The sequence below is a fragment of the Ambystoma mexicanum genome, chromosome 12, assembly GCF_040938575.1.
Source record: "Ambystoma mexicanum isolate Mex_15411 chromosome 12, UKY_AmexF1_1, whole genome shotgun sequence".
Taxonomy (NCBI): domain Eukaryota; kingdom Metazoa; phylum Chordata; class Amphibia; order Caudata; family Ambystomatidae; genus Ambystoma; species Ambystoma mexicanum.
The window spans coordinates 587,582,775-587,608,463 of record NC_090936.1 but is presented as its reverse complement, the minus strand read 5'-3'; positions in this window follow the sequence as shown (position 1 = coordinate 587,608,463).

Here is a 25,689-nt window from a genome sequence, read left to right as displayed (position 1 = left end):
AGACAAAATGTTGATGAAAGAGGTATACAATCACTAACCAGAAACTCAAATAATGGAGTTACAGGCAGCTGCACCAATGAATGAAAAAGAAATGGGTAAAAAGAGGATGTTCAATGTCTCTCACTGATACCCTATGGTGACAAAATAATACAAGGAAGGTAGTGATGCCTCTTGCATTACTAAAAACAGCATTGACACAACTGTATCATCCCACACATACAGGGAAAGAGGTCATTGCAACACGCATTGGAGAATCATGGTTCTGTCCCGACCTAAATGCACAGGTTGCAAATTTCATCAGCAATGGTTTGACGTGCTATTCACTGCCGGACACACATTAAGAGTAATCAGAGGAACAATTTCCCTACCTGAAGGCCCGTTTTTGCACCTCCACATTGACTATATGGATTTGATCAATGTATGTCAAGGCTACCGATACATGATTGTGGTGGTCTGCCCTTTTCAAGATGGGTAGAGGCAGGACCATGTTTCCATGCCGACGCTCTCCGAGCCACCAAATTCCTGGTCTGAGAAGTATTTCCAAGGTGGGGAGTATGTGATGTCCTGCGGTCTGACAATGGTCCGCACTTCGCCAATGAACTGTTCCAACACATAACATCCCTGTTAGGAATAAAACACAAATTTGTCAGTGCATACCACCCACAGGCCAATTGGGTGTGCGAACGCCTCAACAGCCTCCTGCAAGGAAGCATAGCTAATACTCAGCAGAGCTCCAAAAAGAATTGGTTACACTGCCTGCCGTTGGCCCTGTTCGAATTACGAAAACAAACCTGGGTCCGACCACCATTTAACGCCCCACAAGGTGGTAACAGGACACCGACTGCATCTCCCCTTAGCGCCACACACGAAGGCCATCAAAGATTGTGAATCGACATCCAATGTTTTTGGAAATGAAATGTATGAGAATGTGAATTCACTTGTTTCTAGCGCTTCTTTTATCTCTCACCAGATACAACGGACACAGCAGAGGTTGGAAGACAATACACAGGAAAACAATACCCCAGGGATACAAAAGGAACCGCCCATTACAATAGCAGAACAGGTTTTACTGAAAGATTTCACGAGACGCTGGAACGTGCCTCGCTTCACAGGTCCCCACATTTTGAAGGCACTAGCAAAGAGAGCCGTAAAATTAGAAAGGAAGCCAGTCTGGTACCACTCCCAAGACATCAAGCCCTACAAAGCATCAGCCTCACCCCAACGCGCCTCTACAGAAATCGATAGGGCCAATGCTACAGCAACAAACAACGTACGAGAAAGTACTAATGCCCCATTCCCAACCATTCCAGAACTTGATAGCCTCACAAATATAAGTGAAAAAGAATCTACTGGCCACCCGATGGTCAGACGCTCCCAAGTCCCCGATATCCCCACTGCAACAACATGACCAGTAAAAGAACATGGTTCCCATACTCAGGACAATCAGTACTCAAAAGCAATACATTATCCTGTAAAAAAATCACATACTCGAACAAAGTACAGTAAATATGTTGTAGCACCCCGAGTTACCCTGACCATTCTGCATGCACAGTTCTTATTGTTCACCACACTGTGTTAACACTGTCATAACATTCTTCTTATTCGCACATGCAGGGTTCTGCGACTGTTATATGAATAGTCGGGGATATTTGGCATTACATAACTTTGCTTAGTAACCAATGTTGCCTCCTGTTGACCGTCCTGAAGCATTTTCCAACCAATTTGTCCACGCCATCAGAAGACCCAGACATTTTACAGCACGTTCACCAGTGGTATACTACCAAGTGTTCATAGACTATTTGGCCCAAATGTACCCACAACTTGAGCAAAGTGCATACCCTGTCCTACCCACACTCTGAGATTCTTCTATACAGAAAATTTGGGAAGAGATATATTTTTTAATTTTTTATTTGGTTTATTACAAACCTTTAAAAGAAAGAAAATGACATCTGATATAAGAAAAAGCAAGACTGCATATTCTATCATTTGTGTCCAGACAGCAACGTTCAATTAACCCCTCCATCTTGGAAGACCATGGTCAGTTACGGAGGAAGGTAGGAAGCCCTACAATGGTAACCCCCACCTCCTCAATACAGTCCAGTCGTTTGACCATTGATTCCAAGAAAAAAAGTTAGTGACACAATCAGTTTTCGGTCAGTTGTATCAAACATTAGTTGCCACCAGTCTTTCACACAATAGGTCGATCTATCTGTCATGATGTTTCCAAAATGGCATTTTCTTTCTTCAGTAAGAGCGATGCAGAATAGAACAAGGTGTTTTAGTGTTTCTTTCGTTTTACTGCACGGTCAACATTGATCTGGTGGTAATTTGTCTTTTGACCATAGATTAGTTCTTTCTCGCGTTTTAAACATGTTCATGCGAAACATCATGTACAGTCTTCTTCTTCTAGCATCAGGGAAGAGTTTCCAAGGGCTATGTATCTCATTTAGACCTCGTTTTTCGCCAGGAAAATCCTGCCTGAGTCTATAAGTGTTTCTGAGGTCGCAGGTCTCACACCAATTTCGTCTCTAGTTTTTTTTTTTACTTGGTCAGGATTATTGTGTAGCATATCAATGTCTGTGTCCAATTTCATGAGCAAGGTTTTACAGCATTTGCACCCACAAGTACAACACAGAGATCTTGCTGTTTCCACCCAGGGTTTTCGAGGATTTTTAACTGCAAAGTGATGTCTTTCAGGGTCATTTTACGAAACAAGGCCAGTGTGTTCCAAGTCACTCTTGCATTGATTGATATTAAGCTCAATTTGTATATTATACACACGGATGATGTACTTCTTGGTAAGCCAAGAACTTTAGACCAAAAGTTGTTTTCAATTGTGTTCCACAAATCAGCTGAACAACCCAGGGCGCACTAGACACCATAGGCTAAAACAAGAGTTGCTTTTTATTTAAAAAATGTCAAGACTGGGAGCATAGAATACAGGCCGTATTTGTTATGTGGTACCATCGTCTGTATGGCCAGTTGACAGCACTTCAGTTTTTTTTTTTCGACCCATGGTGCGTCGTTCAGACTGGAGCTGATCTTCATTCCCAGGTATTTTGTATGAATTAGAGCTGTGTTTTCTCTATATGCCATTTATAGGTTGTTCGGTTAAGTTTCTTTTACCCACGCAGATCTCTGAGCACAAGTATTTCAGATTTTGCTATGTTTATGCTCAACACATTTTCCTCGGCATATCATTCTAGTGCTGTTAATTTCCGTTGAAGGCCGACTGGTGTTAGGTCTAACAAAAATAAGTCATCTGCATAAAGTAGATGACTTACATGAGACCCGTTGATTTTGGGTGAGAAGCAGCATTCGCCGTTAATTGTTTGGCCGATATCGTAGAGGAAAAAATTGAAGATCATGGCTGCAAGTGGACAGCCTTGTTTCATGCCACGATGCGTTGGAATTGGAGCAAACAGTTTCCCCGACCTGTCAAGTCGAATTCTGATGTCCGTCTTGGTGTGGAGGTCTTTTATGGCAGGAAGAAGGCTTATGGGGCACTTCCCTTTGTTGAGTTTTGCCCACAACAGTTCCCTGTCGATACTGTCAAAGGCTTGGGATAAGTCAATTACAGCCAGGTAAATCTTTGTCCCGGTTCGTATTGTTTCCATTTTCATAGTGTTAACGATGAACAGGTTCAAACTACAGCCAACTCCCTTTACGAAACCACTTTGTCTTCGATCAATATGGTTGTTCTGCCGAGTCCAGTTTAGCAATTTGTCTTTTAGCAAGGTCACATATATCTTGCTCAAGACGTCGAGCAGAGCAATCGGACAGTAGTCTTTGGGATTTGATCAGTCACCTTTTTTAAACACTAGTACAATAATTGCGCTCTTCCATGATGTCGGTGTGGCACGTCTTATCGTGATTTTCTTGAACAAGGTATCACAGAAATCCACCCAAATTTGAGGGTTTTCTTTCAGTGTAAAATTGGTAAGTCCATCAGGTCCAGCAGCTCAGGAAGTGCCTAAGTTAATTGTCTGTAAGATGTCTTCTTTAGAGAACGTCAGATCCCAATGCTCTAAATTTGGGAGAGAAGTCTGGTATAAATCCTTTTTTCTCATACAGGTCCTTATAATGCGATAGCCAGATACTTTCAGTGACAACGTTTGCTTGCACAGCGGTTGGCGAGCCTGAAAGATTATTGATATTGTTGTTACTTCCCAATTTCGACAACATAACTTCGGCATCCGGTTGCATCATAGCTGTTTTGTGTTGCTTAAGCCAGTTTTTATAGGCTTGTTTTATATTTTTGATCTTTTTGCCAATTTCGTTAGAGTAGCTACCACTACATGCTCTGATATCGCTTATCTTGCATTTGTGCTTGAGGACTTCTAGGTCAAAAACGTGCAGATTCTTGAAACAGGGATTTTTCAGACCTTGTTTTTTTTCTGTGAATTTTTCCAAGATGTGGTGGTATTCGAGTTGAGTTTTGCCCTCCTGATAAGCAGCATTTATTCCTTTCGTCTCTGGTTCAGACAAACGTAAGCAAACTTGGCTAGACTCTGCGACTATGTCGTGCAACCATTTCTCAGAGGTTTTTCATGGTGGAGCAGCAATTGAGCGCGTCACTAAGTTATGGTCGCTTTCCGTCATGTGATTGACTTGTAATTTCAGCACATTGATATGCACACTCTCGGAAACGAAGAAGTAATCTAAAATAGATTTCTGTGATTCTCTCTTCCACGTAACTCTGGGCGGTATATCGCCTATAGTATGCCCGTTCAGCATGTGCATGTTTCTGCTCTCCATTTCTGCTGACCATAGTTGGGCCACGTTCAACAGGGCCGAGGTTTTAAGCTTGGTTGATGATACAGCTAAATAATTTATGTTTAGATCCCCACAACAATATTTTTGCTGCCCCATCTACTTCATAGATGGAATCGATAATGTTTGTTATTTGATCAATAAAGACAGGAGCGGCTTTGTGTTGCCAATATAGGTTAATGACGTGTAAGTGATCCTTTTTCAGGTTACATTGATTTGCAGACTGCACCAGTGTTGTCTGAATAGAAGGGGTGTGATTGGGAGTTTGAATGATCATGTGGCCCAAGCTTTTGCATACTAAGGTCAGAAGACCACCTATTGGCCTGCCCACAGTTTTTTTTAATGGCAGGATTAAATGCTATTTCAAAGCCATCAATGACCAGGCATGTTATCAGCCAAGTTTCCCGAGCACACATGATATCAATGTTTTCTAGCCAGGTTGGTTTTTGCAGGTGCACATGGCCTTGAGTGTTCCAACTGCCTACGGTTGTTTCCAACTTGTTTAGGGTTTGGCATTAACTTTGATGTTGCTTAGTCAGGGCTTTCCAGAGCCAACTCCAGTCCTTAGTGGAAGCAACCAGCTGGCCTGAAGGTACTGGATTTACATTAGTCACAGGTAAACTGATGTTTTGGGCAATGGTAATTTTGATTTGATCAATAGAGAGCAGCAAAGTTATTTTCGTTGCATAGAGAGCAGCAAAGTTGTTTTCGTTCCAAGATTAGAACTGTCAGCCGGTACTGTGTCTTGGCGTTTCTCCCAGTAGTCCGTGCGGGCCGATTTTGTTGAGGCATGGTCATTAATTAGTGCGGGGCCTTTGAGAGCAAATGTCAACTTTTTTACAGAGGCTTTGGACTTGTTTTCAGGGTTTGTCGCTGCATCCTCTTTCTTTAAATGAATTTCCGTAATGTCAAAACCCATTGAAATCAGAACTGGAGCCGATTCCAGCAGTGTATTGCATACGATTCTCGAGTCAAAATAAAGCCTCACCATGTCGTGCCGTTCGTTGTTGTGAAAGTCAATGACTTACGTCGTTTGTCTTGATCATTCGTAGTGAGGGAACATAGTGAAGGAGGCGCAGTACATTTTTACAGCTAAGCACCAGGGCGTCATCATTCTCTTCAATACGTTCCAAACGCCAGACAGTATTTAGAATATGGTTTCCATTTATGCCAGTGTTACAGTTATTAGACACTGGACCGCCTAAGGGTCTTTCTGGAGCTTGCTTGTAATCCTGGCTCTCACTTTCATTAGGTGCTGTTAAGACGTTTGTTGGTTTTTGGGAGCTTGAAATGGGCCAGTTTGTGGCCCGATTAATTGAATTGTGTAGGGGTTGAAGTCCTTCAGCTAGCTTGTCCCATCTCTGACACGGTCATAAACTGCGGGTTTACCGGACCGGGCCAGGCCTCTGCAGGTGAAGGCTCAGGCAGAATTAAGATGCAAACCCTTGCACTACTTCCAGTACCAGGAGGCAGAGGTGCAGGGACAGGCAGTTTAACTTCCAATGAAATTGGAACAATCGGTTGGCCTGTTGAAATTTCGAGATCCACTATTGGAGTTTCGAGTTCCACTTCCTCATTGTAAGTTGACAAATCAAGTAGATTGACTGTTGTTTCGGGGGGCATGGGTAGGGAGTTTGGCCCTTCAAATAGAGTCCCCACTGCCGCTTCAGGTGTGTGAGAGGCTCCAGTCTCGTTTGGTCCTTCAGTAAGGTCGACGATAGGTCCATCCTTAATAGCTGTGGTCTCTGTCTGTTCTGCAGCAGTCACAGCCTGTAAGTTCATATAAACGGCTTTAATATCGAGTGATTTGTCATTTTAGAGGCTTTAGTTCGGATGTTTTTAGCTTTAGATTTCTTTGGCTGAGGTGCTTTCAAAACACCCTGTGATGCCCCCTGGTGGGACCGGGGGTTAAATATCGGGAAAACAACAGGGTCTGTGGCGTCCGATAACACAACGTCCATATAGAGATTGTCTGGATCTATAATTTGGCCTTCGATTACTTCTGCGCATTTCAGAAGTTGCGCATCAGCATTTGAAATATTTTTCTCAGATCGAGAGCTTAAAACTGCCTCCGAAACGTTTGCTATAACCTCCCCACAGACAAGCTGTGTTATGTTTTCATCCCCAGATTTTGGAGACATTTAGTTGCATTCTAGTGGAGATGGTCACTGATTCAGGCACTGTGGTTAACATGATTTTCGGAGGCAAACTTGTAGATTACTGTTTTGCAAGCGTAGGCCTCATCTGTTCTAGCGGTGGATGTATCATTGCATGTGTTGGTACGGCATCGATGGAGGTGCCCTTGTTAATTTTGCCGCATGTGGTTTGAATATGTGACACACTGTGGTTAATAATAGGCCTCGTATTGGAATTATGTGATTTTAGAAGACCCATGGCCTCTTTCGCAACTTCTGGCAAAACTTTTTTGTCCTCACTGTTGTTCTGTTTTGGGTCTGCAAGAATGGCTAGTAACTGGTCAATTTTGTTGTTAGAGTCATAAATCAATTGTTTAAAAAGATTGTGGTCGTTTTCTATGTTGATCATTTTAGAATTTAGCAGGGACACCAAGGTACTCAAATCATTTACTTGGTCTTTCAGCTGTTCATACATTTTGAGAAATGGACAGATCATCATAGACATGGATGAAATCAGAGTGGGTTGTACGTCATGAAGGAGTTTAACAATCACTTTGGATGAAGCAGAGGTGGCGAACCTTGAGAGTTGTGTCTTGTTTTGCGTGCACCTTATTTTTTGGAAATCTTTTTTAAAAATAGTAATACTGTGTTTACAAAAAAACTTTCACACTTTTAAAAAAATTCAATACATAAATATAAACTACTGAATACTAAAAACAAGACAAAAAAACCAAATCCAAGAGTACAATAAAGTTTCCATAATTTCAGGTTAAACTTCAGTTTAAATTGAGTTGCGATGGTGATTACGAAGGAGCTTTTCCGATTTGCTAAAACACATCATCACAATGATTACAAACTTATGAAGAGTCCACTTATTATAGAAAAGGCTTCAGGACATATAGTACCTCACACAGACAGTGAACAACATTGTTAGCTAGCATATATCGATTAACACAAGGCTAAATTTGAATCATTTGCAACCAAATTCATTCTCTGCACAAGTTCACTTTCAATTTTAAATAAAAGCCTTCCCAAAGCACACATGAATGACGTGTGAGTATTATTCATACATTTGACCCATAGCATTTCTCTTGCAAATACAGAATTAATTACATTTCTCTCACCTAGGAAAGCAAGTCTATCATTTTCAAAGTAACTACAATAAATGACCAGGTGCTTTATGGTTTCCTTTTGGGGTGCTTTCTTACAGAAGCGACAGATGTCAGAATTGAAATGCAACCACTAATACGTTCTTTAGAGTGAAGCTGATTGAGGCGAAACCGCATATAGATATATAGTTTGGTGTCAGGGAAACACAACGTACATCAGCCTCGGAACCCTTTTGTGTGCGTGTAAGGCAAATTCTTTATAAAGCTGATAGGAACCAATTTTGTCATGCGATTTGACCTAATCCAACTGATTTAACATTTCTTTAGAATATCCCACTTGAGCTATCAGATCCTCTTCGGTAATATTGATACAATGCAAGGCAAGATCCATTCTCTTCTTAAAAAGGATTATTGAATGTGGATTCTCTAGTGCCAACATCCTAGAGAATTCTACATAGATAGAATTTCGGGTAGGGTCAAGCATTTTGACATAGGAATTTAATTGTCCCCACAAAAAACGAGATGACAATCTAGACAGACCTAATTCTATCCGTATACAAGAATTTGGAACGGAATTAGCCAAATTTAAAAAACTTGCTTCCAAATACGCCCTTGCAGGGAATTTAGTAAGTCATCGGTGTTATGCAGACATAATTCTAAATTATACAAAAGTATAGCTTCAATCTTTATTAAGTAAAATTGAATTGCTGGACTCAATGAAAATGTACAATAATTGTGGTAAATTATTTTTAATTGTGAAGTCAGAGGTCTCGTTTTTGCTGTCAGAGTCCTGCCAATGTTTTTTTTAGAAAAGTCATTGGTGATATCAAAACCTAGATATTTGAGCGTAGAAATTCTCTCCAGCTTGAGATTGTTGATCGTCATTGAATATCGTGGAATTTTCTTAGGACCTGACAAAATTAAATCTTTGATTTACCTACATTAGAACGCAAGTTATGATTGAAGGCAAAGGTAGAGAAAGCCTGTAAGCCTGAAATTTATTTTGGAGACCCATGGGTGTTTTGTCAAAAATTAAAATATCATCAGCGTATTTTTAGAAGGCCGAGTTTTACTGCATAACATTGAACTTGGTCCCAAATTGCTTCAATGACAACCAAATACGAATTAAAGAGTGTTGATGCAAGGCTACAGCCTTGCTTCACCCCTGTACAAGTAAGAATATCATGAATTACATCACCCTGACTATTGATACGGATTTAGTGTCTGTATGTAGTAATGCCAAATAATAGATGGAGGAGTCACTCGAAGAGGCATCTGATGAAGATTCAGTAAGTTGTAACTGTTGAGGTTTTGGTAAAGAAGTGTGGACACTTTCGGATGTCATTCCAACAGTCCGGCTCGGCTCAGAGGTTTGTATGGACCGTTTCTTTAGCGGTCCTTGTTGAGAACAGTTCAGTCCAGCAGAATCACTATCTTCAAACCGGCAATGCTTACCAGTAAAGTCCAAACAGTTAGATTTAGGTAATTTTCTGTTTTTCTCATCAGAAATTTGGGCTTTGTTGAGGATGACCAAATCTAGTGTTTTTTTTTCTCTCAGTTCTAGATTTATTTAATTTTGTTAGATCTTTTAGTCGTTTATTTACAACGTCCAGGGAGTTTCCCCTTGTTGGCTTTTCCACAAAGGGGTGGAATTCAGGGTTCTCGTTTGTCAATGAGCCAGGGAGGACCATATCAGGGCCCAAGGTAAGGTTAACTAACTCTTGTTTACTCGTGGCCTGCTGTGACTTAGTAAGGTCCGGCTCATTTGTATGTAAAAATACATTGTCCAGGCCCATTAGAGTTTGCCTGCCCTCATTGTCAATAGAGCATTCGCTCGTGGGTTGAGGACTCACAAACAAGGCCAGATCAGATATCGAAAAATCCCCTACTGCGCACACCCCCAAAAGACAGGCAGTATTTGTCACCCCCTACGCAATACGACATACATGCAGAATTTTGTCCTTCACAGTAGTAGGGACAAACATATTGGCGGTGTTTAGATTGGAGTTCAATGCAGGAGTTGGACAAGTCTCAAAGTCTTTAAATGCAGGCATCCCGCAAAATGTCAGTGTTTCCGACGCAGAAATAAAACGTGAGTTTGAGGGCGTGTCCGTGTTTGCCTTTGAAGGGTACGTGGCCAGTGCGCGCCATGCCAACACACGCACATTGGGATCCCTAGACTCAGGGATCGGCAAGGAACGGGTCGTAGCCCACCGTTGCTTGCACTAAGTGAATGAGCGAGATGGGAGGCGTCAACGGCCTCAACAGCGACACAGGGCACTCCTGGGCTCTACCTCCACCCTGGTCAGCATTGAAGGTAACAGTGCTTGTGGGGGAGGCAGACAGTGACCCAGAGATCGTTATAGAGCTTGTTGAACAGTTGGTAGATAAGTTGGGGGTACAGACGTTGCAGGCAGCCGTTTATGCAAAAGAAAGTTGGTAGATAAGTCCAGCCGTGGCTGGGAGGCCTCCTTTAAAGGGGCGTTGTAGATACCATCTCGCATAAGAGCAAAGACACTGCCAGCAGAGCCGGCACTTACTTGAGTAAATGAAGGAGGTCCGTCTGCCTCTTTGCTATCAACTGTTATGACAGGTGTGGTGTCCATACCAATGAACCAGGCAGATCCCTGCCGGAGCTACAGGCATGTAGAAGGCTGTTTGAGTAGTCTCGTCTTCAAGCGCATGGTAGATTGCATGGTGGGGAGCGATTCTGACTCCCGCCAGGAGGCTCCTTCCTCCATGCCCCCCAAGGACTCCCAAGACTCAGCTGACTCCACATTCGCTCCGCGAGAGTCAGTGGTCTTTGGAGCAGGGATAGAGGTCCGCCTCCAGGCAGCACAATGGAGCAACGATATTTGGATTCAGCACACAGCACTCCAAGACTCAGCTGACTTTTTTGCATGGGCATTAAGTCACTATTTGGTACGCTGAGCTTAAAAGTACTTACAAATACTAACACAATAACGCTATTTCATTGCGATTTTCAGGCAGGCAACTATCATCTCATCAGCTGCTCAAAAGTAGTGTAAGTACATACAAGTATGGTTTTGTTAATAAAATTGCTTATAACAACTGTGTGGTTACTGTTATAAACTGGCCTCTGGCAGTTGTACCTTGCTTTGCATGTTTCTGCAGTATACAACACTAACATTTCCCCAACCCAAGCTGCAAGGACTACTGTGTCAGGTTGTACAGAAGACACTGCTGATAGGGTAAGGAGAGATAAGCGCAGTGTTGGCACAGATATTAAAGGAGTAGACATATACCTCACTGGCACTGCACATATAACAAAAAAACATGTGGTATAACCACATGTCCAAACTTGGTAAGGATACAACAAGAGAGAGCAACTATGTCTGCTCACTGATCCCCTATGCCACGAGTGCCTCCAGAACATTTGTAGCAACAGAAGTACCAGTAGCAACAGCACAGTGCATCCTCTACCTCGCAATGTTCCAAACATGAGGAAGATTACTAGGGAAGACAGTAACATTAAGGTGGCGGTCCAAAGCAACATTCCCCTATGAAGATAATTGCATTAAGACATTACCCATGATGGACAATTACTGGCAGCACACAGACTCACTACAGTACATAATTGAAGGTCCAGAAAAGGGTGCAACTAAAAAAGTTACATTGGAGTACTTGCCATGGAAATGGAGAGCAAGGGAGATAGGTGGAGAGCACGGCTGCTGGTAACGACCACAGATGCGGATATATGGGAAGGTGTACACAAAGGATAGATGGGAGGATGGAGTAGTGCGAAGTAAGGCACCAACGTTAACAAAAGCAGCAGTGAACAAGGTTCAAGAAGAAAATGGTAAGTGCCTTAAGGAATGGACAAGAGTACAATTCTACTGACTTGGGTGGATAAAGAAGATGGACCACTAACAATAATTCCCTTGACGACACCTGCCTTGTGCTACCAATATGACTGCGAAGATGAAGTAGGAGAAAATGAGGGTTGCAAAAGAATAGAGAACATTCCAGAAATGGGTACAGGAACAGCGGTGTTCATTGATCACTATTGAGCCTGTGGTTCCAAAGCATACGATAAACTCCCACCGAACTGGGGAGGAATATGCTCCCTGGCACACGTCAACATACCCTCATTGGTGGTGCCAAGGGAAGATGTGAAGACTGATGACTTCCCCAAAATGGACAAAGGCAACAGTAGAAAGAAACGATCACTGCAACCAACACAACATCCCCATAATAACACTGACCAGAAGGAGGCCCTCAAGAGAGTAAAAAGGGAAGGCAATTACTTAAGGGGACGGTCTGAGGTGGCACTTGATGAAGTACCATCGTCTCACAGACTATTCACCAGGACGCAGATGTTCTTCTCCGCATTAATAGATCCCGGATTACAAACATATGCAAACGCCAACTGGCTCTAGATAAGGCACTGGGAGCGGAGGATGACTACAAACTCAACAGTGAATGGGTTCAACGCAATAAAAGAAGAATTTAAAGCAATACGACTGCTGGCGCTACAGAACAGGTATGTTCTAAATCTCCTCACTGCTATGGAAGGAGTTTGCGCCAAAATAGGGAGTTCCTGCTGCACGTTTATACAAGCAAACAACAAGGACAACGGAACATTTTCAGAAGCAGTAGCACAATTGGTCCAGATGCACACAAAAATGGAAGTAGAATCTAAGGGTACAAAGAAACATGGGAGTTGGTTTTCTTTCCTTTGGTCATTGATGCCTTCCTGGCTAGCTGATGGTCTGAAGGCGATTACTGGAGGGTTGATAATAGGAGTTGCATCATTGTGCGGGATAAAGCTATGTATGGCGAAATGAAACAACAGCAGAAGAGGTGGTAGGAATGAAGCTGCTAATGACCATGGACAGTGATCAGCAGATGGATTAATTATTAAGGGAGCAAGAGAGAATAAGGCAACAGATTACAGAATCAGACATATATCCACCTGCAATGAAACTATAGAATCCCCGCAATCCAAAGAAATAGGTAGGGAAGTGGGTTTACTGCAGACCCGGAGGTGGATGTGTCTACATGTATTGGTCATTTGGAGATCATGTTAACTACTATAGACATTTGGCCGGAATTACCAAAGTGTGGCAATTGGTGGACAATGGAAGAAATAATGGTGGTGTGGTCGACAAGTCAACCGGGGGGGACTGAAGAGGGAAAATCCGAATATGCCTTCCGCCCTGAAAGACCCCCCAACTGGAAGAAGCACCAATGACAACATGGCCGTCGATCGTATGAGCTAACAACAACCCCCAATGTCCCAACCATGGACAACTACCATGAAAGGTACCCTGCCAGCAGACCATACAACCCTGCAGTAATACGAACTCTACCCAGGGTGGCGAAGAACGACAAGATGGAGCTGGAAATGACTACATGGACAGAATCAACTAAAAGCACCAAGAAGCCATGCCTCAATTCGCTAGAGACATCACGACATAGCCACTTTAGACAGGAAGCACACGTGCAATCCGCACATTCGGGACACACAAATCTACACAAAGAACATGCGTGTACAGCTCTCTGAGTTGGAGGACATTGACATATACATACTGTCGGCGCGTTTATTATTTTGCCATTAGGTTTGCTACAGCCACGCAGAAATGCAAGAAGCCAGAAGAGCTCATTTACATGCTTGCAGATGCTTACATGCGACTAACCCTATGGAAGTGCAGGATCACTTGAGGGACCTGACCAGCCATGGCACACACTAACCTATGGACACTATGGAATACACATAATAGAAGCCAGAGTAGGCCGTAGGAAAATACAGTAGGCCATGATCGTCTCAGAGAAATCTCAAGCCCCAAGATGCTGTGCAAGCAGAACAGCCACGGCAGGCGCAATGGCAGCCAAGGCCACAATGTTGCAAACAACATTCCACACGCAGAGCCAAGGTGACACCAGCTGCAGCAAGAAATATCCCTTGCCAAATACACAATTCGAAGCAATTGAGCTTGCAAGGATGGTCTCCAAACACATGACCCGGCCAAGCGGATATTGGACCAGGACTCCGAGGCCGGGAAGGAGCAACCGTCCCATGACCAGACAGTGGGTTGCAACAAGTTAGCAACTCTCCAAATACTCTTGTGCGACAGGAATGGAATGCTTTCATGGCATTAGTGTTCTATCCACCATTGCATAACGTTGACGCATAGTTGCACCTCGCTGACACATAGTATACGTGTATTACAAACAATGGTCTCGCGGGCTGGGAATGGAGTTCGTCCCAGGCTTGGCGGGCCGCAGCCTGACCATTCGGGGCCCCTGGGTCTAGGGGCAGATGGCAGGGGCTACTGACCAATCACAGGGCTTGCTCACTGTAACATTTTCAGAGTAACAATTTTGGGGGATGATCCAAGTACACCACCCGACACAGCCGCATCCACCAACATCATCTCTCTATAGGTTCCTATGCTGGAACTACCACTCGGTGGCCTATCCTGAGTTGCGATAGGTTTTTGGGAGGGAGCTAACAAGTGACGCAGAATGTGATGTCACATGTAATGAAAACTGGCCTGCGAGCCTGAATGCAGCAAGTTGTGCCTGGACTTCCCTCTGTGCATGTGACCACTGTGTGTTTTGTTGTCTGTAATAAAATCACAGTAACATTTTGCTACTTGTGTGGACCTCAACCTCTTTGGGACAAAGGAAGGAGTTAGGGCCTTCCGTGAGCTGGGTGTCCACAGACTCCTAATATGGCTCTGCCTGGGGTCCCCCTAACAACATAGGCTTGATTGACCGAAAAATAAAGTTTAACTTGCAAAAGCAAAAAACACAGCAAAAAGCTCGAAGAGCGAAGCACGAGGACCCCCAACACTTGAATGCGTGGTAAAAATCTGAAGATGGCTGCCAGAGGAGGGGCTTATGTAGAGGGCAGTCATTGGCTGGGGGCAGTATGACCCAGAGCTCAGTGATTGGTTATAGGAGAAAGATAGTTTAGAAACAAAACTGAAACTGTTTTTTTCTTTTAGCGAGGATTCCCAGCCTGACGACAGTGAATATTCATGAGCATGTGAATCCATGCAGGACCCCATGCTGGAGAATAAACACAACTCAACAAGGGCTATCGCCGCCTCAGGAACCAAACAGTCTTTCGGTTATCCAATTCTCAGGCTAGGGGTCCCTCCCATTGAATTCCTGTTCAGTCGCTCACAGTCTAGGGGGTCCAAGTGTTCTGTGGAGGGTCAGAAGAAGGAGACAGACCAAAAGTTGCCATTCTCAAGATATGCCAGATAGAAGCTCAGGGGTTACAAACAAAAGGCCAGCTAATCCAGAATCCCAGCATTGGCATAGCCCTGGATCTTTTCCAGACCTAGCAATACCCCTGATGCGAGTCCTGCAGTCTTGTGGTCACGGCTTAGCAAGCCAGCGTCCGAGATTCGTTTCGAGATTGTGCTGGCTTCGTTGCTACAAAGCGTGCGAGTAAAACCATTTAAACACAGCGCTGCTTTGCTAACAAATTGTAGCTTTCATTTAGTTATTTCAATAGAAAATGTTTGCAAATAAAGTCCCACACAGCCAACAAACTTCTACAACAAGCATGACAAATGTCATGCTCATTGCTGTAAATCAGAAAGAAACATTTTTTAGAACTTGTTTTTTAAAACTCTCATCCCTAGGTAAGTGAAAACCTCACAAACTTAACTGAAATGAAAAGATAAACATCTATTTTAAAAAAGGACCCATCAAAATTCATATTATTGCCATTAGTTGATATGGGCACTACTTCTGATAACCAAAATATAAGCATATACAATGGCACCGTGGTGAAATATATCTGAACAAAAATTCAGATGAAGTATATACAGACACACATGATGCACCATATCTAAATTAATGGTGGTGCAGGGTTACCTTATTCCTATGATACCCTTTGTTCGTCGCCTAGCTTAATTATGCATAAGGGGCACCATGCCCCATAGCGCTAAAACATTCAGCTTTCATAAGTCAGGCAGTGCTGCATTCTTTGCAGATGGTAGTTGCATAGGTCAAAAGGAAATGATAGCAGACATGAGCGACTGCTGTCCATCGGAGGAAGGCGAGAAAAAGTACTCTGGCAAAGATGGACTGGACTTTGCCTTGGTCCAATGACTTGATTACTATGGTACGTCTCAGTTATTTTCAGACCCCTTCTGACTGTTAAGCCGATTGAAAGATCCCAAACCTCTGTTCAGCATCATTATCCGATTCAGACAGTAGTTATCCCATGGGGCTCAGACCTCTGGGCCTTTAGGTACCTCGGTGCTCTTCAGTTTGTAACAAAATGATTAATCTTTGAACAATTCAGGGATGTGCGGATCTTGGCATGGGACAACCCCTCCACAGGAGCCAAAATCATTCCTTCAACTCATATTTGATTTAACTACTCGTCCACTCTCGACATGGGGCCTCAACAGCTGCCTTGGTTGGGCTTTGTTCAATGTGGACACATACACAGTTTCTAGAACTACATTCTCCAATGCAGCTTTCCTTTGCTTTTTGCAACCCAGGAATCTATTTGCTCTGGCCATGTTGAGATTTCTTATGTCCAATTCGGATTGAAATTAAGATTGGATAAGCAGGAGCAAAAGCAGATACTGGATATCCAGATCTAACCAGTGCCCAGGAGCTACCATTAGGGAATGAGGAGCTAGTAAGTAGCGTTCTGCAAAACTAATTTCCACATACAAAGAAAACACACCATGTTGTCCATTATGTATGGCCCCTTATGCTTTAAATGTTACATAGCTGTGCCCTAATGTTTATTTATATTGTGTCCCAAATGCAGATGTGTTATTTCAAAATCAGCTGACCTGGAGAACCAAAAGTAGGTTCTGGTATCTGTTGTTGTCAAGGTAACTAGGCTCATCTAAGCTACCAGCAGGAGCTAAATAGCTCCCAGCTCCCCTTAATTTCGAACCCTGTCCAAGAATTCTCTTAAACTATCTCCTTAGCCTGTTGAACAACATCCATTCCATGAATTTGCTCTGCTCATATTTCACCATTCATGTCCCAAACCATAACAATGCTTACCATGGCTAGTAGTTGTAGCTGAGTGAAAGGGCAACAAAATGACAAAAAAATAAAATAAAATAAAAAAAATAATAATAAATCATGTGTGCCTGTTTTAGGCACCCCCCTACCTCCTCTTCAACAGCACTCCTTTTTTCAACTGAGTCAGCAATTCCACTACTTTTTCTTTTGCACTTACCTTCTTTGTAATAGGGCTGTGTCACTGGGTTGGCGTTCTCCTTCTGTGGTTCTTGAACTCCTGTTAGGATGGCTCTTGGGTTTGTTTCTTCCTCCGACACGCTTTGCTGCGTTTCCGCTTCAGTGGCATCAGCATGGGGAAGGGTTTCCTCTTTCCCTGTCTTGGCCACCAGTTTGCGGGTCCCTCCTGGGACTAGTCAGGTTGACAGACTCGCTTTAGTCTGCCAGACAAATGGTGCAACTCGGGCACCTGTTCCTGACATTTGCTCTCCAGCCGCTTTCTCGTGTCCCTCCTGGGACTACCATCAGGTTGGCAGACTTTCTGTCCTGCCCTTTCGAATAGTGCAGCTCGGGCACTTGTTTTCTCCAGCCCGTCCCCGGCTTGGGAAGTAGTCCTCTCAAGTTTCCCAGCTTCAATGACAGAGCTTGTTTGAAACTCCCGGGTCTCTCTTCCTCTTCCTTGCGCCTCATTCTATTTTTATGACGTGCAGCTGGAGCTTGCCAGCAGAGCCTCATCGTCCTTTCTCACTGTTGCTGGAGTGTTCTGCATCACTGAAGCCTTCGTCCCAGTATTAGCAGCATAGTTCTTACTCTATGTTGCTCGAGTGTTCTGTATCACTTGAGAAATCTTCTACAGAATATTATTAGTTTCTTCATATCGACCCACTGGTTTTATGGCTCAGTGGCAAACAGTAGCTTGATCCTCTTGATCTTTCTGAAGCTTGATTGTTACTGGTGGTTTGTAAGTGAGGTGAGAAGGGAGTTCCCCATCAGAATGGGAGTCCTTTTCCCCATGGGGGAAGTCTGTCCCGTTTAGGACCCGCTTACCTCTACTCGTAGTGAGGGTATCCTGTAACAGGCTCACCTCACAAGGAAAGGCGCTCCCCTGGGGATAAGTGACTGAATCCCATGATTCGTCTCAGTTCCCACACTTATTTCTGTCAGCGTATGTCCTCTGCTCCTCATCCTTTACTCCTGGAGACACCACTATCATGGTTTCAGGGTGCTATGTGCTCCCGCACACTTGGCTGGTTTAACATTAGAAAGGCGAGCTCATTGACAATGGGATAAGCCCCAAAGTATTAACCAGGGGGCTGACCAGTGCACATCTTCCTCTCCATGCTATGGGGGTCCTGGCTCTAGCCCCCATCAACCCCACCCTCGCTGCAGCCATCGCCACAACTTGGAGGGTCTTCCTCTTGTACAAAATGGCGCCTGCTCCTGCATTTTCAGCCTTCTTGCTTCAACAAAAGCCATGCAGGACCTATTCCTTTGTTCGTCCCTGGAAGATCACCTGCCTCCAACTGACCGTGGTGACTCCCATTGCAATCAGTCTTCTTTGCATCCCAGAGGTGTCTTGAGGTTGCCCGCATCGCAGAAGTTTTCATCTTTTCTAAGTTGAGGTGTTCACAGCTGGAAGATGTCTGAAATTATTTCTTACCATCGTGACCGACCGAAACTCAATCCTGCATCCGAAAGGGACCTCTGCACCCGCAACTCCTGGGTCTTCCTCAACCAGACCAAGTACAGAAAACTCACCAACAGACTCTGGTCCCTGGAGAAATCGAACTGGGGGGGCAGGGAGGGTTGTGGTGTGCAGCGGTAAATTAACATACCTGTTCCTCTCCTCCCTGTTCTCCATAGGGTTACATGGGTGTAACGTTTGGTCCCTAAACTACTCGTATTCGGTGGAGGCCTAGTCATGGTGTCCTTCCTAAGCCTAGCCTAGTGACTGGTGCAGAGTTTGTTTACTCATCTGAACTTTACTAACATTTTTGATTTTGTGACCATAACCACTAGCATCACCCAAATCTCTTAAGAAACCTACCTCTAAAGTATAACTTTGGAAATGGTGCCTTAAGGGCCCACGGCCCCAAACCATCTTAGAGTTGGACTCATTAAGTGTTAGAATAACCACAGAAGAGCTCCTCTAAGTGTCTAGTCTAAACTAAATTTCATGCATGCAAGTACTTACCTATGTTTCACTAGTTATTAAAGTATATGCATTCTTTCTTCTCCAAATGGTGAATATATATATCTGCTTTATAGTAAGTGTGTGATAATAGTTGACCAGAGGTTTGTTTTACTTGCTTAGTTTGTATTTCAAAGGCCTAATAAATCATTGTATATTTTTGTATTTAACTGTCTAACTTAAATTGTTGGCGTTTTTCTGTGTGGACACACGCAGCCGTAGACCGCTTTCACAGTCCTCCTGAGAGTAAGCCTTACTGCTCTGCTACCATACCTGGATTCAGTTTGGCTAGTTCTCAGTGTCTCCCTGTTCACTATAATAGGGTACCTCCCAAAACCCACCCCAGGGTGGATTTTGGAAATCCACCGCAGCAGGAACCTCTTCTTTGATTGTAGGTTATGGCGTTGGGGAACCAAGAGTCACGGGTGCAAGGGCTTCTTATTTTGAGGAGCACTGGATCCGGTGGCTATGCGGGTCCAAGCTCCATATGTGTGATACCGAAGATCACCAGGCTCAACTCGGGCTGCAGATGAGGAAGGGCCTCTGCTTCTGATCCCATGACAATGATGGACCACCAGGATGCCACAGACAAGCTGAGCAGTTAGGGTGACCCTGCAAAGATCCTGTAGACATGAAGATAAATGATGCCAGCAGTCAGACTTCAGAGGCTCTTTTTCTTGGCAAGGAGCAGAGTTATGATGTCCAGGCCCACTGACAAGTGTTCACTGCCAGATTTAGAGCACCAGGCCGCACGAGATCCAACCAACAGGAGTCCTCACTCTGCAGGAGTGTCAGGTACAAGCACATTCATCTTCTATGCTGTAGAAGGCCGATCTTGGTGATAGAGGACTCCGAACTCGTTAGGCCCACCAATTCAAAAGGACAGAAACACAGTGGAAGATAATCTCCCATCAATGAAAGAAGAGAGTGTTGCAGTAGATGGCTTGGGCAATGGTTTCCCAGCAGCATTGCTCTGCAGCATCTCATGCTTTGAAACCTTGGCTCCGGTGCACGACTAATACAATGACCCCCAGATCTTTGACCCAATAGCAAATGTCCTGGACTGAGGGGACCCGCAACATTCAAACTCTGGGCACTGTCCAATCATACAGAGCCAGCTCAGATACATTCATGACACACCAGAGAAGGTTTGGAATGTGTATTGGGGCTGTCTGCAGCCTCTTACCCCCTCCCCCAACCTGCACACGTTACTTCTCAGGCTCTGGCCAAGTCTGCAAAGAAAATGCCCATATTTGACTATTTCCTGACTGGGGAGAAAGACGACCAAAAGGACAGTGAACCACAAAGATGGGCTCAAACAACATGGCAAGCCATTTTTAATACTGCAGTGAACAAACGGCTACCATATGGTTAAGTGTTCTTCCTGTTTAACCTATATTTCTTGGCATTAGGGCATCCCTGGAAGGTTTTGGTGTCAACCCTCCAAGGTCGGGACTTAAGAAAATCCAATAACTCCTATATGCTGACAACCTTGTATTGATTGATTATACTCTGATAGGCCTGCAGAAATCGCTCACTGGGATGCAGGGTATCTTTGGGGATATTGGATTAAAGATTAATGTGCCAAAATCAAAGGTTCTGGTTTTAAATCAGAGAAAGATCCAATAAGGTAGTTCAAATTTTGGCTATAAAAAGTTAGATGTGGTCATAGAATTCAGGGGCTTCAGGGTACTTCAGGGTACTGGTTAAATCAAACCGATCAGTTGCGCTTGCTAATCAGGCCCTGAAGCTAGATGTAGTTTCTGCGCTAGCTCAACTACGAGTGATTGGTAGAAAATAAGGCCGTTTTTCACTTCTTTCCGCGATTAAGATGTACAATCAAGTTCTGGTCCCAAAACTATCTTATGGGGCAAAGATACGGGAGGAGGGTCTGGAGTAGGATAAGATCGAGGCCAATATTTGAAACGTTTCTTTTGTATTCCAGTTGGTACCCCTTTGCCGCCAGTTAGGCACATCTTGTGCCGCCAAGATATTTTGGAAATAATTCTTCTTTTAAGATACATTTTGTTCCCTCCAGTATCGACCTTGTTTGTCCAACTGAACGCAGCACATATCCAGAATAAATGTGCTGTGCTACAGGTCTAGGTGAACGATGTAGTGATGGCTGCTTCAAATCGGACAACACTATTGGATGAATTGGAGTATAATCCAGCCAAAATTAAGAAATTACTTTTTAAAAATGACTGGATCACTAATAGGGAAAAATTTACTAACTACAAGCTTTCTGATCACTTTTCTATGGACATCAAACCGTTTCATTTCCCCCAGAAATACTTGCTAAAACACGCATCAAGAGCTATTAGAAATTTCTGGCTGTGTTTAAAATGAAATCTACTCACAACCACTGATGTATTGGCAGCACGGGCATCGGCTCCATTTTCTGAACGAATATGTTGATGCTGTAATGTTGAGCGTGAGTCCTTGAAACATCTTGTCGTGGAATGCCCGGTTTTATTTGCTTATCGGGATTACATTTTTAAACACTATTTTTGCACTCGCCCTTTGTTAAATTGGGTTTTTTTTTTTGTGGCAAATCTTAGCAACTCCAAATGACAGATTGTTAATCAATGTCAAAATTGTTTTCTATGGATGAATATGTAAAATGCGATACAAGTTTTATGCTTTTTCTATGTGTTTTTTTATTGGAAATGTATTTTATTATTTTGTTAAAATGTATTGATGTGTTTATGTGTGTGTAAAGTTTCATTTTGTAAACCATATCACACTAAATAAAAATAAAGTGTATAATAAAGATACAACTACCACCAGACGATCTGGGCTTCAGGGAGTATGGGAAAATGTCCATACAGTGAAAAGAAAGGGGAAACTTGGATCCGCTGTGCTTCTATCCGTATGGGAGACTACACCATTGACTGAAATGGGAGACAGGGTCTTTCTACACTAGTAACCCCAAGGACTCGCTGGTACTCTCAAAACTAAATCACTTTAGCAAGGCAGCAAGGTTAGAAAGATCCATCTCTCAAAAATAAGTTAAGAGTCCCAAAACTGCCAGCCAGTATGCTGGGGTCACCACTGAAACAGCAGCTTTCCCAACAGCAGCCTTTTCTACACCCCCTTACCTCTCTCCTTTCAGAATGCACGTTTCTTTTCCTCACCTCCAACCTATTCTGTTTTTTCTCCTTTCTTCCTCATTCCCTTTCTCTCTAAATGTTTTATCTTTGTCCCTATCTTGGAAGTCTTCCTCAATGCTCTCAACACATTTCTATGACGTTTCCCAAACCACTGCCTCAAGGTATCACACCTCCTCCATTATCTCTTCCTCCCGTCACCTCCCTCCTTCTGCTGCTCTGGTTTACCACCTCCTCCTTGTTCTATATATTATTTCTCCTGGTTGACCACCTCCTCCTTGTTCTAGATGTTATTTCTCCTCCGACTCATTCTAGCCACCTCTCTCCAGTCTCAACTTTCTTTCTCCACCTCAACATTTGTATCCCTCTCTTAAAAAAGGTCTCTGTGAACCATATTGTGTTCGTTTTTCCTACATTTATCCATTTGCTTTTCTTCTGTGTATCTTGAAAAGGTGGCTTGTCTTCAACTTTTCTCCTCAGATCAGTAATTTTAAAGGGTTGCCTGATGCTAAACAGCTGCTTCGGACCACTGAGAGTGGATACCAAATAGAGAATGAAGACTAATGAGAGCGCTCGAAAGCAACAAGACAGGAGGGGTAAAGTAGGAACCTTTACAACTAGCCAAAGCCAGTATTCTAGTTGCTAAGTAGAGGCCAAATAATAGTGAAGAGTTTGCAAAAAGTAGCCACTTGTAAAAATGCAATGACTGCTCAGAATTGCTGCTCAGTCAGCACTACTCAGTTAAAGCCGAGCATGGTGCACTGTTAATGGTAAGCCCCCAAGCTGCTCAGACAGAAGCTTATTTTCAACTCTTTCCCGAACTTCAAGAGACCATGTGGCAGTTTCAAGATAAAAATCCCATTATCCCATTATCTAGGGCACACCGTGGGCAGAACATATTCTCTTCTGCCACTAATCTAAGGTTTCAAGGTGGTATGCAGTGTTGGGTGAACTTGCTTAGGTACACGGGGTTCATTGTCCAATACATTCTGTGTATCAAGCAAATAGACCTCGAAGTGAACCCTTTGTCCCATAAGAAGCTAGCAATGCGTTCTGACTTTTTTTAGACCAATCACAAGTCTGGCTGCATGGTACTGGACTAGTTGTCATTAATTCAGAATTGTCTTGGGTAGACAAAGAGATATGCCATTACAGTTGTATAAGCATGCACACACTAGGGAATGGAGTTGCTGGAGACCAAGTTATCATTGGAATACTTTTGGGCATGTATTTTAAATATGCAAACAAGGGGCAGGCTGGCCCTCCCAGTACCAGAGTTGCAGTGTCAGGGAACTGCACAGCAGCACCGTAACCCACCTCCAGCAGTAGTTCTCACTGGCACATTATCACCTGCATGTTGTAACGAATCTGTGAATGTCTTCCCCTGTCCACAAGGGGGGGGGGAGGGGGGGGGGGGGAGTCCCTTTTCATGAGAACTCAGTCCCCTCTAAAAGTACTGGGACAAGGAAGAATAGGAGCTACCCACGTGAAGATTGCTTTCCCAGAACAGTGACGAGGAAGATCATGTAAGGAACTCATGGTGCAACAGTAAAGACAGACACGTGATCACAGTTCAAGGGTGTTTATTAAACTGTATAAATGGGTGAGAAATACACCTGATCTAAATCTAAGATGGGAGCAAGCTACAAACATCAAATAATAATAAGGCAGTCCTAGTGGTGTCTTGTCAAATAAAAAGGGCCTAAGCTAAAAATAAAAAACTATCGCCAATCCTTACCGCTCAGTTACAAAATAGTGTGGCATAATGTTCACCAGAAAAAAAAGAAGTGTTCACAAAAGGATAAGTCAGGATGCTATAACTGGGGTCTCCCTTCCCCACGTTTTTAGAACAGGACAAGGCGGGACTCTCAAGCAGGGCACACTCCTGGGCTTCTCCAGCACAAGCTTACAGTTTGTTCCCAAAATATCAGGGCCTTCTGTGGGCAAGTCTCTTTTACACCAAGTCTCTTGCCTCAGAGGGCATGATGTGCTATAAACAACAAAACAAAAGTTCCTTTCAATAATCTTCCCGTCGGGGGATTTTCCTTTACCCGTGGATCCACCTGAACTGGGCTCTGATCCTTTTGCAACATTGGCTTCCCTCAGTCGGGTTCACTACAGCCTTTCGTTCACGATATTCACAACTTATAACATTCAGGAGTCTCAATGTCTTTTTAAACAACCGTTCACTGTGGACATCCCTTAGACGGGTTCACACTTCTCGACACAATGTTTATGGGGTGTTACGTTTTGCTCTTATTCGCGCACATCCCTCGCCGGGTTCACATTTGCCAGTTTAACACAGTTCACTTAGTTTTAACACCTTGCAGGATTCACTTCCCTTAACTGTTTCCATACCTGGTCAGGCTTTCTTTTAAGCCCCAGTCAGACTTCACCTTACACCCCTGTCAGGCTTCACACATTCACCGTTCGCACTGCGTTTCACTCTGTTGGGCGCAAACGCCTGTATCACAATTATCACAACTTTGGTAATGGGTTAAGGACTTTCATTTGTACAAGGGATTTGGCTCGACCATTGTATGACCACCTTAACTCTCTATGCCAGCCTTCCCTATGGCCTCTTGGTATTATAAGGTTCACAAGAAAAAGGGGACCAGCCAGTGTCTTTCGAATGAGTGCCCACGTGGCGCCAGACCACTCTGCAGCTGGTCTTTCCCTGGACTTTAAAAGTTCAATAGCACACACGTGCTTTGTTCATATCATGTTGCCATTTGCAACCTTCGCTCAACACCGTCCGGTTTACTATCATCTCCCCCTCCAACTCGCCGGCTGTGCTGAACTTGTCGTTTCTAGTCTCTGGAGTCAAGGATGGTACCACGGTAGCAAGCACGTCTCCCTGCCTCGGTTATAAGCACGGGAGGGTCCTGTGTACTGTTGACATCTGTTACACCCCATGTCAGCTGTAGTTCTTGGCCTTACAATTCCTTTCACAGAGGCATCGCGGGTCTGGGTCGAAAAGAGCAAGGGCACTAAACCTCTATCTTGTGGGGAAGGAAAAAGGCTTTCAGGTATGTGCAGTTTTTGTCAATTGCCGGACTCTGCCTGACCCTTGTATTGGGACATGCCAGGTAAACAGCTCTGGTGTTAGTCCGTTGTCTTTCATGGTGTAAGAAAGTGTTCATGTCGGAAAGGGTTTGGGGGCAGAGCTTCAAAGTATACTACAGGGTAGGATGGGTAAAAGGTGTTATAAGGAAGGGGGTACTGTTTCTCACCCATCGGTGTCCCACTTCCACTCCCCGAAAACCCCCATCCAGGTGATCGTCCCACACTGGTCCACCCCCAGGAACTGGATCCAATAGCGATGGCCGTGTCCTGGCCACGTGGATGTGAGATCTCCAGGGACTAGCAGGTTAAGACACCTTCAGGTTTCTCACAAT